General features: G+C 43.5%; 1 protein-coding gene across 1 annotated transcript in view; it reads right to left on the bottom strand.

Moving 5' to 3' along the window:
- Positions 1–12,500, bottom strand: part of LOC139379562 (PHD finger protein 21B-like) — a 151,091-nt gene that overhangs the window by 104,875 nt on the left and 33,716 nt on the right. The window lies entirely within an intron of this gene.

The following is a 12,500-nucleotide window of genomic DNA, read 5'->3' as shown; positions in this document are numbered from 1 at the left end:
TATTATCAGGTGAGCTGGTTCTATTATCAGGTGAACTGGTGCTATTATCAGGTGAACTGGTGCTATTATCAGGTGAACTGGTGCTATTATCAGGTGAACTGGTTCTACTATCAGGTGAGCTGGTTCTATTATCAGGTGAGCTGGTTCTATTATCAGGTGAACTGGTGCTATTATCAGGTGAACTGGTTCTATTATCAGGTGAACTGGTGCTATTATCAGGTGAACTGGTGTTATTATCAGGTGAACTGGTTCTATTATCAGGTGAACTGGTTCTATTATCAGGTGAACTGGTGCTATTATCAGGTGAACTGGTTCTATTATCAGGTGAACTGGTGCTATTATCAGGTGAGCTGGTTCTATTATCAGGTGAGCTGGTGCTATTATCAGGTGAGCTGGTTCTATTATCAGGTGAACTGGTGCTATTATCAGGTGAACTGGTGCTATTATCAGGTGAACTGGTGCTATTATCAGGTGAACTGGTTCTATTAGCAGGTGAGCTGGTTCTATTATCAGGTGAACTGGTTCTATTATCAGGTGAGCTGGTTCTATTATCAGGTGAGCTGGTTCTATTACCAGGTGAGCTGGTTCTATTATCAGGTGAACTGGTGCTATTATCAGGTGAACTGGTTCTATTACCAGGTGAGCTGGTTCTATTATCAGGTGAGCTGGTTCTATTATCAGGTGAGCTGGTTCTATTATCAGGTGAACTGGTGCTATTATCAGGTGAACTGGTTCTATTATCAGGTGAGCTGGTTCCATTACCAGGTGAACTGGTTCTATTATCAGGTGAGCTGGTGCTATTATCAGGTGAACTGGTGCTATTATCAGGTGAACTGGTGTTATTATCAGGTGAGCTGGTTCTACTATCAGGTGAGCTGGTTCTATTATCAGGTGAACTGGCTCTATTATCAGGTGAGCTGGTTCTATTATCAGGTGAGCTGGTTCTATTATCAGGTGAGCTGGTTCTATTATCAGGTGAACTGGTTCTATTATCAGGTGAACTGGTTCTATTATCAGGTGAGCTGGTTCTATTATCAGGTGAACTGGTGTTATTATCAGGTGAACTGGTGTTATTATCAGGTGAGCTGGTTCTATTATCAGGTGAGCTGGTTCTATTAGCAGGTGAACTGGTGTTATTATCAGGTGAACTGGTTCTATTATCAGGTGAGCTGGTTCTATTACCAGGTGAACTGGTTCTATTATCAGGTGAGCTGGTGCTATTATCAGGTGAGCTGGTTCTATTATCAGGTGAACTGGTGCTATTATCAGGTGAACTGGTGCTATTATCAGGTGAGCTGGTTCTATTATCAGGTGAACTGGTGCTATTATCAGGTGAACTGGTGCTATTATCAGGTGAACTGGTGCTATTATCAGGTGAACTGGTTCTACTATCAGGTGAGCTGGTTCTATTATCAGGTGAGCTGGTTCTATTATCAGGTGAACTGGTGCTATTATCAGGTGAACTGGTTCTATTATCAGGTGAACTGGTGCTATTATCAGGTGAACTGGTGTTATTATCAGGTGAACTGGTTCTATTATCAGGTGAACTGGTTCTATTATCAGGTGAACTGGTGCTATTATCAGGTGAACTGGTTCTATTATCAGGTGAACTGGTGCTATTATCAGGTGAGCTGGTTCTATTATCAGGTGAGCTGGTGCTATTATCAGGTGAGCTGGTTCTATTATCAGGTGAACTGGTGCTATTATCAGGTGAACTGGTGCTATTATCAGGTGAACTGGTGCTATTATCAGGTGAACTGGTTCTATTAGCAGGTGAGCTGGTTCTATTATCAGGTGAACTGGTTCTATTATCAGGTGAGCTGGTTCTATTATCAGGTGAGCTGGTTCTATTACCAGGTGAGCTGGTTCTATTATCAGGTGAACTGGTGCTATTATCAGGTGAACTGGTTCTATTACCAGGTGAGCTGGTTCTATTATCAGGTGAGCTGGTTCTATTATCAGGTGAGCTGGTTCTATTATCAGGTGAACTGGTGCTATTATCAGGTGAACTGGTTCTATTATCAGGTGAGCTGGTTCCATTACCAGGTGAACTGGTTCTATTATCAGGTGAGCTGGTGCTATTATCAGGTGAACTGGTGCTATTATCAGGTGAACTGGTGTTATTATCAGGTGAGCTGGTTCTACTATCAGGTGAGCTGGTTCTATTATCAGGTGAACTGGCTCTATTATCAGGTGAACTGGTTCTATTATCAGGTGAACTGGTGCTATTATCAGGTGAACTGGTTCTATTAGCAGGTGAACTGGTTCTATTATCATTATATACATGACGTCAGGGCTCTGTGACCGTCCAGTATCATGGTATACATGACGTCAGGGCTCTGTGGCCCTCCAGTATCATGGTATACATGATGTCAGAGCTCTGTGACCGTCCAGTATCATGGTATACATGATGTCAGAGCTCTGTGACCGTCCAGTATCATGGTATACATGATGTCAGAGCTCTGTGACCGTCCAGTATCATGGTATACATGATGTCAGAGCTCTGTGACCGTCCAGTATCATGGTATACATGATGTCAGGGCTCTGTGGCCGTCCAGTATCATGGTATACATGACGTCAGGGCTCTGTGACCGTCCAGTAGCAAATGTTTAGTTGTCTGAGTGGGGAAATGCTGTCAGTTTAGATGACTCAGTGCATCTTGAACGATGAGATGCTGATGATTAGAATGAATAGGCCATATAAGCCAAGATACCCTGATGAAGACAGCTTGTCTGTTCGAAACGCGAGAGCGTTGCATTGGGAGCCAGCGAGAGCGTTGCATTGGAAACCAGCGAGAGCGTTGAATTGGGAGCCAACGAGAGCGTTGCATTGGGAGCCAGCGAGAGCGTTGTATTGGGAGCCAGCGAGAGCGTTGCATTGGGAGCCAGCAAGAGCGCGCAAGTCATCCTGCACCTACCCCACATTTTCCAGGAATAGTCCTGTTACTGAACGTATCCAGAGTCTTTTCAGATATCGTTATCAACACGAGGTGAAAGGTTCAGTAAATGTAAAATGCACATCAAATCAACAGTGTGTGTCAGGTGAACTGCTGTGTATTCACTTTTGGTCTAATAATTTCCCCATTATCTATCTAATAATGCTCCCTTTCAATTGCTGCCATGGTTATGCATTTCATATTAACTCTGTGAAACCTTTCAATGTAGCCCTATCATAAAGACCAATTCCCACAAGTGTAAAGGGTTAGCAATTAAAACATTTATTGTGAAGCTTGCATTCAAGTGCCACTCCCTGTTGCACACACACCATGCTACGTTCAACCCTGTTAAGGTAAACCGTGTTACAGTCAACCCTGTTACAGTCAACCCTGTTAAGGTAAACCGTGTTACAGTCAACCCTGTTACAGTCAACCCTGTTAAGGTCAACCCTGTTACAGTCAACCCTGTTACAGTCAACCGTGTTACAGTCAACCCTGTTACAGTCAACCCTGTTAAGGTAAACCGTGTTACAGTCAACCCTGTTACAGTCAACCCTGTTAAGGTCAACCCTGTTACAGTCAACCCTGTTACAGTCAACCGTGTTACAGTCAACCCTGTTACAGTCAACCCTGTTAAGGTAAACCGTGTTACAGTCAACCCTGTTACAGTCAACCCTGTTAAGGTCAACCCTGTTACAGTCAACCCTGTTACAGTCAACCGTGTTACAGTCAACCCTGTTACAGTCAACCCTGTTAATTTATTCAGTTCACTACAGTCCTTTTGGTATTTTATGAAGTTGAACATGTGCTCTTTATGGCAGAATGTTAAAATTAGGTGAAATCAAACATTTTTTTTTAAAATCAAGTTACATTTGTTAATGTTTTGGTGTCAAACTGGGGGCAGATGGGAAAACACTCAATAATTGTCAGAGAGTCAGAGTCAATATAAAATCATTCTGTTGTTGATTAGATGTTTTTTTTAATTCATTGTGTTAATTTCTCTTGAACCATCTGGTCTATTTACTAGAAACTAACGGACAGTATGAACACAGATATAATACATTAATACTATATATTATTTTTTTTATTTTATTAAGTTATTCGTATAAATTACCAAAGTTACGATAGATTGCCATAGATTTTCTGTTCATTACCAAAATTACTGAAGATTCCAGTAACTTTGGTAAATTAGCGGTAGCTTTGCAACCCCAGTCTGTGTTGAACATGTGATATCACATTAGTAGGCTAAGGGAAGCTTGTCCTTGGCTTGAAAACACTGCAAACAGCAGCCATTTTGAAGAAAGAAAGGAACTCCCTATAACTACTATCCTGGTAGTTTAAAGGGAACTCTCCATGCCTACTATCCTGGTAGTTTAAAGGGATCTCTCCATGCCTATTATCCTGGTAGTTTAAAGGGAACTCTCCATTCCTACTATCCTGGTAGTTTAAAGGGAACTCTCCATTCCTACTATCCTGGTAGTTTAAAGGGAACTCTCCATTCCTACTATCCTGGTAGTTTAAAGGGAACTCTCCATGCCTACTATCCTGGTAGTTTAAAGGGATCTCTCCATTCCTACTATCCTGGTAGTTTATAGGGAACTCTCCATTCCTACTATCCCGGTAGTTTAAAGGGAACTCTCCATTCCTACTATCCTGGTAGTTTAAAGGGAACTCTCCATTCCTACTATCCTGGTAGTTTAAAGGGATCTCTCCATTCCTACTATCCTGGTAGTTTAAAGGGATCTCTCCATTCCTACTATCCTGGCAGTTTAAAGGGATCTCTCCATGCCTACTATCCTGGTAGTTTAAAGGGATCTCTCCATGCCTACTATCCTGGTAGTTTAAAGGGAACTCTCCATGCCTACTATCCTGGTAGTTTAAAGGGATCTCTCCATTCCTACTATCCTGGTAGTTTAAAGGGAACTCTCCATGCCTACTATCCTGGTAGTTTAAAGGGAACTCTCCATTCCTACTATCCTGGTAGTTTAAAGGGAACTCTCCATTCCTACTATCCTGGTAGTTTAAAGGGATCTCTCCATTCCTACTATCCTGGTAGTTTAAAGGGAACTCTCCATTCCTACTATCCTGGTAGTTTAAAGGGATCTCTCCATTCCTACTATCCTGGTAGTTTAAAGGGAACTCTCCATACCTACTATCCTGGTAGTTTAAAGGAACTCTCCATTCCTACTATCCTGGTAGTTTAAAGGGAACTCTCCATTCCTACTATCCTCTCCATGCCTACTATCCTGGTAGTTTAAAGGGAACTCTCCATTCCTACTATCCTGGTAGTTTAAAGGGATCTCTCCATTCCTACTTTCCTGGTAGTTTAAAGGGATCTCTCCATTCCTACTATCCTGGTAGTTTAAAGGGAACTCTCCATGCCTACTATCCTGGTAGTTTAAAGGGATCTCTCCATTCCTACTATCCTGGTAGTTTAAAGGGATCTCTCCATGCCTACTATCCTGGTAGTTTAAAGGGAACTCTCCATGCCTACTATCCTGGTAGTTTAAAGGGAACTCTCCATGCCTACTATCCTGGTAGTTTAAAGGGAACTCTCCATGCCTATTATCCTCTCCATGCCTACTATCCTGGTAGTTTAAAGGGAACTCTCCATGCCTACTATCCTGGTAGTTTAAAGGGAACTCTCCATTCCTACTATCCTGGTAGTTTAAAGGGAACTCTCCATGCCTACTATCCTGGTAGTTTAAAGGGAACTCTCCATTCCTACTATCCTGGTAGTTTATAGGGATCTCTCCATGCCTACTATCCTGGTAGTTTAAAGGGATCTCTCCATGCCTACTATCCTGGTAGTTTAAAGGGAACTCTCCATTCCTACTATCCTGGTAGTTTAAAGGGATCTCTCCATGCCTACTATCCTGGTAGTTTAAAGGGATCTCTCCATGCCTACTATCCTGGTAGTTTAAAGGGATCTCTCCATTCCTACTATCCTGGTAGTTTAAAGGGAACTCTCCATGCCTATTATCCTCTCCATGCCTACTATCCTGGTAGTTTAAAGGGAACTCTCCATGCCTACTATCCTGGTAGTTTAAAGGGATCTCTCCATTCCTACTATCCTGGTAGTTTAAAGGGAACTCTCCATGCCTACTATCCTGGTAGCTTATAGGGATCTCTCCATGCCTACTATCCTGGTAGTTTAAAGGGAACTCTCCATGCCTACTATCCTGGTAGTTTATAGGGATCTCTCCATGCCTACTATCCTGGTAGTTTAAAGGGAACTCTCCATTCCTATTATCCTCTCCATGCCTACTATCCCGGTAGTTTATAGGGATCTCTCCATTCCTACTATCCTGGTAGTTTAAAGGGATCTCTCCATGCCTACTATCCTGGTAGTTTAAAGGGAACTCTCCATGCCTACTATCCTGGTAGTTTAAAGGGATCTCTCCATTCCTACTATCCTGGTAGTTTAAAGGGATCTCTCCATGCCTATTATCCTGGTAGTTTAAAGGGATCTCTCCATGCCTACTATCCTGGTAGTTTAAAGGGATCTCTCCATGCCTACTATGCTGGTAGTTTAAAGGGAACTCTCCATTCCTACTATCCTGGTAGTTTAAAGGGAACTCTCCATGCCTACTATCCTGGTAGTTTAAAGGGAACTCTCCATTCCTACTATCCTGGTAGTTTAAAGGGAACTCTCCATTCCTACTATCCTGGTAGTTTAAAGGGATCTCTCCATTCCTACTATCCTGGTAGTTTAAAGGGAACTCTCCATTCCTACTATCCTGGTAGTTTAAAGGGATCTCTCCATTCCTACTATCCTGGTAGTTTAAAGGGAACTCTCCATTCCTACTATCCTGGTAGTTTAAAGGAACTCTCCATTCCTACTATCCTGGTAGTTTAAAGGGAACTCTCCATTCCTACTATCCTCTCCATGCCTACTATCCTGGTAGTTTAAAGGGAACTCTCCATTCCTACTATCCTCTCCATGCCTACTATCCTGGTAGTTTAAAGGGAACTCTCCATGCCTACTATCCTGGTAGTTTATAGGGATCTCTCCATGCCTACTATCCTGGTAGTTTATAGGGATCTCTCCATGCCTACTATCCTGGTAGTTTAAAGGGAACTATCCATGCCTACTATCCTGGTAGTTTAAAGGGATCTCTAGATGCCTACTATCCTGGTAGTTTAAAGGGATCTCTCCATGCCTACTATCCTGGTAGTTTTATAGGGAACTCTCCATTCCTACTATCCTCTCCATGCCTATTATCCTGGTAGTTTAAAGGGAACTCTCCATTCCTACTATCCTGGTAGTTTAAAGGGAACTCTCCATTCCTACTATCCTGGTAGTTTAAAGGGATCTCTCCATGCCTACTATCCTGGTAGTTTAAAGGGAACTCTCCATTCCTACTATCCTGGTAGTTTAAAGGGATCTCTCCATGCCTACTATCCTGGTAGTTTAAAGGGAACTCTCCATTCCTACTATCCTGGTAGTTTAAAGGGAACTCTCCATGCCTATTATCCTCTCCATGCCTACTATCCTGGTAGTTTAAAGGGATCTCTCCATGCCTACTATCCTGGTAGTTTAAAGGGAACTCTCCATTCCTACTATCCTGGTAGTTTAAAGGGATCTCTCCATGCCTACTATCCTGGTAGTTTAAAGGGAACTCTCCATTCCTACTATCCTGGTAGTTTAAAGGGATCTCTCCATGCCTACTATCCTCTCCATGCCTACTATCCTGGTAGTTTAAAGGGATCTCTCCATGCCTACTATCCTGGTAGTTTAAAGGGAACTCTCCATGCCTACTATCCTGGTAGTTTAAAGGGAACTCTCCATGCCTACTATCCTGGTAGTTTAAAGGGATCTCTCCATGCCTACTATCCTGGTAGTTTATAGGGATCTCTCCATGCCTACTATCCTGGTAGTTTAAAGGGAACTCTCCATTCCTACTATCCTGGTAGTTTAAAGGGATCTCTCCATGCCTACTATCCTGGTAGTTTAAAGGGATCTCTCCATGCCTACTATCCTGGTAGTTTAAAGGGAACTCTCCATTCCTACTATCCTGGTAGTTTAAAGGGAACTCTCCATTCCTACTATCCTGGTAGTTTAAAGGGATCTCTCCATGCCTACTATCCTGGTAGTTTAAAGGGAACTCTCCATTCCTACTATCCTGGTAGTTTAAAGGGAACTCTCCATTCCTACTATCCTGGTAGTTTAAAGGGATCTCTCCATTCCTACTATCCCGGTAGTTTATAGGGATCTCTCCATGCCTACTATCCTGGTAGTTTAAAGGGATCTCTCCATGCCTACTATCCTGGTAGTTTAAAGGGAACTCTCCATTCCTACTATCCTGGTAGTTTAAAGGGAACTCTCCATGCCTACTATCCTGGTAGTTTAAAGGGAACTCTCCATGCCTACTATCCTGGTAGTTTAAAGGGAACTCTCCATGCCTACTATCCTGGTAGTTTAAAGGGATATCTCCATTCCTACTATCCTGGTAGTTTAAAGGGAACTCTCCATTCCTACTATCCTGGTAGTTTAAAGGGAACTCTCCATTCCTATTATCCTCTCCATGCCTACTATCCCGGTAGTTTATAGGGATCTCTCCATTTCTACTATCCTGGTAGTTTAAAGGGAACTCTCCATTCCTACTATCCTGGTAGTTTAAAGGGATCTCTCCATTCCTACTATCCTGGTAGTTTAAAGGGATCTCTCCATTCCTACTATCCTGGTAGTTTAAAGGGATCTCTCCATTTATACTATCCTGGTAGTTTAAAGGGATCTCTCCATGCCTACTATCCTGGTAGTTTAAAGGGATCTCTCCATGCCTACTATCCTGGTAGTTTAAAGGGAACTCTCCATGCCTACTATCCTGGTAGTTTAAAGGGATCTCTCCATTCCTACTATCCTGGTAGTTTAAAGGGAACTCTCCATGCCTACTATCCTGGTAGTTTAAAGGGAACTCTCCATTCCTACTATCATGGTAGTTTAAAGGGAACTCTCCATTCCTACTATCCTGGTAGTTTAAAGGGATCTCTCCATTCCTACTATCCTGGTAGTTTAAAGGGAACTCTCCATTCCTACTATCCTGGTAGTTTAAAGGGATCTCTCCATTCCTACTATCCTGGTAGTTTAAAGGGATCTCTCCATTCCTACTATCCTGGTAGTTTAAAGGAACTCTCCATTCCTACTATCCTGGTAGTTTAAAGGGAACTCTCCATTCCTACTATCCTCTCCATGCCTACTATCCTGGTAGTTTAAAGGGATCTCTCCATTCCTACTATCCTGGTAGTTTAAAGGGAACTCTCCATGCCTACTATCCTGGTAGTTTAAAGGGATCTCTCCATTCCTACTATCCTGGTAGTTTAAAGGGATCTCTCCATGCCTACTATCCTGGTAGTTTAAAGGGAACTCTCCATGCCTACTATCCTGGTAGTTTAAAGGGAACTCTCCATGCCTACTATCCTGGTAGTTTAAAGGGAACTCTCCATGCCTATTATCCTCTCCATGCCTACTATCCTGGTAGTTTAAAGGGATCTCTCCATGCCTACTATCCTGGTAGTTTAAAGGGAACTCTCCATTCCTACTATCCTGGTAGTTTATAGGGATCTCTCCATGCCTACTATCCTGGTAGTTTAAAGGGATCTCTCCATTCCTACTATCCTGGTAGTTTATAGGGAACTCTCCATTCCTACTATCCTGGTAGTTTAAAGGGAACTCTCCATTCCTACTATCCTGGTAGTTTAAAGGGAACTCTCCATGCCTACTATCCTGGTAGTTTAAAGGGAACTCTCCATTCCTACTATCCTGGTAGTTTATAGGGATCTCTCCATGCCTACTATCCTGGTAGTTTAAAGGGAACTCTCCATGCCTACTATCCTGGTAGTTTAAAGGGATCTCTCCATGCCTACTATCCTGGTAGTTTAAAAGGATCTCTCCATGCCTACTATCCTGGTAGTTTAAAGGGATCTCTCCATTCCTACTATCCTGGTAGTTTAAAGGGAACTCTCCATGCCTATTATCCTCTCCATGCCTACTATCCTGGTAGTTTAAAGGGAACTCTCCATGCCTACTATCCTGGTAGTTTAAAGGGATCTCTCCATTCCTACTATCCTGGTAGTTTAAAGGGAACTCTCCATGCCTACTATCCTGGTAGTTTATAGGGATCTCTCCATGCCTACTATCCTGGTAGTTTAAAGGGAACTCTCCATGCCTACTATCCTGGTAGTTTATAGGGATCTCTCCATGCCTGCTATCCTGGTAGTTTAAAGGGAACTCTCCATTCCTATTATCCTCTCCATGCCTACTATCCCGGTAGTTTATAGGGATCTCTCCATTCCTACTATCCTGGTAGTTTAAAGGGATCTCTCCATGCCTACTATCCTGGTAGTTTAAAGGGAACTCTCCATGCCTACTATCCTGGTAGTTTAAAGGGATCTCTCCATTCCTACTATCCTGGTAGTTTAAAGGGATCTCTCCATGCCTATTATCCTGGTAGTTTAAAGGGATCTCTCCATGCCTACTATCCTGGTAGTTTAAAGGGATCTCTCCATGCCTACTATCCTGGTAGTTTAAAGGGAACTCTCCATTCCTACTATCCTGGTAGTTTAAAGGGAACTCTCCATGCCTACTATCCTGGTAGTTTAAAGGGAACTCTCCATTCCTACTATCCTGGTAGTTTAAAGGGAACTCTCCATTCCTACTATCCTGGTAGTTTAAAGGAACTCTCCATTCCTACTATCCTGGTAGTTTAAAGGGAACTCTCCATTCCTACTATCCTCTCCATTCCTACTATCCTGGTAGTTTAAAGGGATCTCTCCATTCCTACTATCCTCTCCATGCCTACTATCCTGGTAGTTTAAAGGGATCTCTCCATTCCTACTATCCTGGTAGTTTAAAGGGAACTCTCCATGCCTACTATCCTGGTAGTTTAAAGGGATCTCTCCATTCCTACTATCCTGGTAGTTTAAAGGGATCTCTCCATGCCTACTATCCTGGTAGTTTAAAGGGAACTCTCCATGCCTACTATCCTGGTAGTTTAAAGGGAACTCTCCATGCCTACTATCCTGGTAGTTTAAAGGGAACTCTCCATGCCTACTATCCTGGTAGTTTAAAGGGATCTCTCCATTCCTACTATCCTGGTAGTTTAAAGAGAACTCTCCATGCCTACTATCCTGGTAGTTTAAAGGGAACTCTCCATGCCTATTATCCTCTCCATGCCTACTATCCTGGTAGTTTAAAGGGATCTCTCCATTCCTACTATCCTGGTAGCTTAAAGGGAACTCTCCATTCCTACTATCCTGGTAGTTTAAAGGGAACTCTCCATTCCTACTATCCTGGTAGTTTAAAGGGAACTCTCCATTCCTACTATCCTGGTAGTTTAAAGGGAACTCTCCATTGCTACTATCCTGGTAGTTTAAAGGGAACTCTCCATGCCTACTATCCTCTCCATGCCTACTATCCCGGTAGTTTAAGGCCATTTGAATCCAGCTGGATTAAACCAATGGATGGTTGTAGTTTGTATGACCAGTAGCCAGATTAAACCAATGGATGGTTGTAGTTTGTATGACCAGTAGCCAGATTAAACCAATGGATGGTTGTAGTTTGTATGACCAGTAGCCAGATTAAACCAATGGATGGTTGTAGTTTGTATGACCAGTAGCCAGATTAGGATCTATTGGTTAGCGACTTTATTCCCTTCTCTGCCTGTCATCATCATCAATGGCAGGACACCACAGGAACCTTTCCTTCCAGTCCTCTAGTCTAGTGCCTCACCTCTACCGTCATCCCTCCTCAGCTGTTCTCCAGCCTTTCCTTCCGTGCCTCTAGTCTAGTGCCTCACCTCTACCGTCATCCCTCCTCAGCTGTTCTCCAACCTTTCCTTCCAGTCCTCTAGTCTAGTTGCTCACCTCTACCGTCATCCCTCCTCAGCTGTTCTCCAGCCTTTCCTTCCTGTCCTCTAGTCTAGTGCCTCACCTCTACCGTCATCCCTCCTCAGCTGTTCTCCAACCTTTCCTTCCAGTCCTCTAGTCTAGTGCCTCACCTCTACCGTCATCCCTCCTCAGCTGTTCTCCAGCCTTTCCTTCCTGTCCTCTAGTCTAGTGCCTCACCTCTACCGTCATCCCTCCTCAGCTGTTCTCCAGCCTTTCCTTCCTGTCCTCTAGTCTAGTGCCTCACCTCTACCGTCATCCCTCCTCAGCTGTTCTCCAGCCTTTCCTTCCTGTCCTCTAGTCTAGTTCCTCACCTCTACCGTCATCCCTCCTCAGCTGTTCTCCAGCCTTTCCTTCCTGTCCTCTAGTCTAGTGCCTCACCTCTCCCGTCATCCCTCCTCAGCTGTTCTCCAGCCTTTCCTTCCTGTCCTCTAGTCTAGTGCCTCACCTCTACCGTCATCCCTCCTCAGCTGTTCTCCAACCTTTCCTCCCTGTCCTCTAGTCTAGTGCCTCACCTCTACCGTCATCCCTCCTCAGCTGTTCTCCAACCTTTCCTTCCTGTCCTCTAGTCTAGTGCCTCACCTCTACCGTCATCCCTCCTCAGCTGTTCTCCAACCTTTCCCTCCTGTCCTCTAGTCTAGTGCCTCACCTCTCCCGTCATCCCTCCTCAGCTGTTATC

This window comes from Oncorhynchus clarkii, chromosome 21 (assembly GCF_045791955.1).
Source record: "Oncorhynchus clarkii lewisi isolate Uvic-CL-2024 chromosome 21, UVic_Ocla_1.0, whole genome shotgun sequence".
Taxonomy (NCBI): domain Eukaryota; kingdom Metazoa; phylum Chordata; class Actinopteri; order Salmoniformes; family Salmonidae; genus Oncorhynchus; species Oncorhynchus clarkii.
The sequence above is the reverse complement of the archived record's forward strand: the minus strand, read 5'-3'. Positions and strand labels throughout refer to the sequence as shown.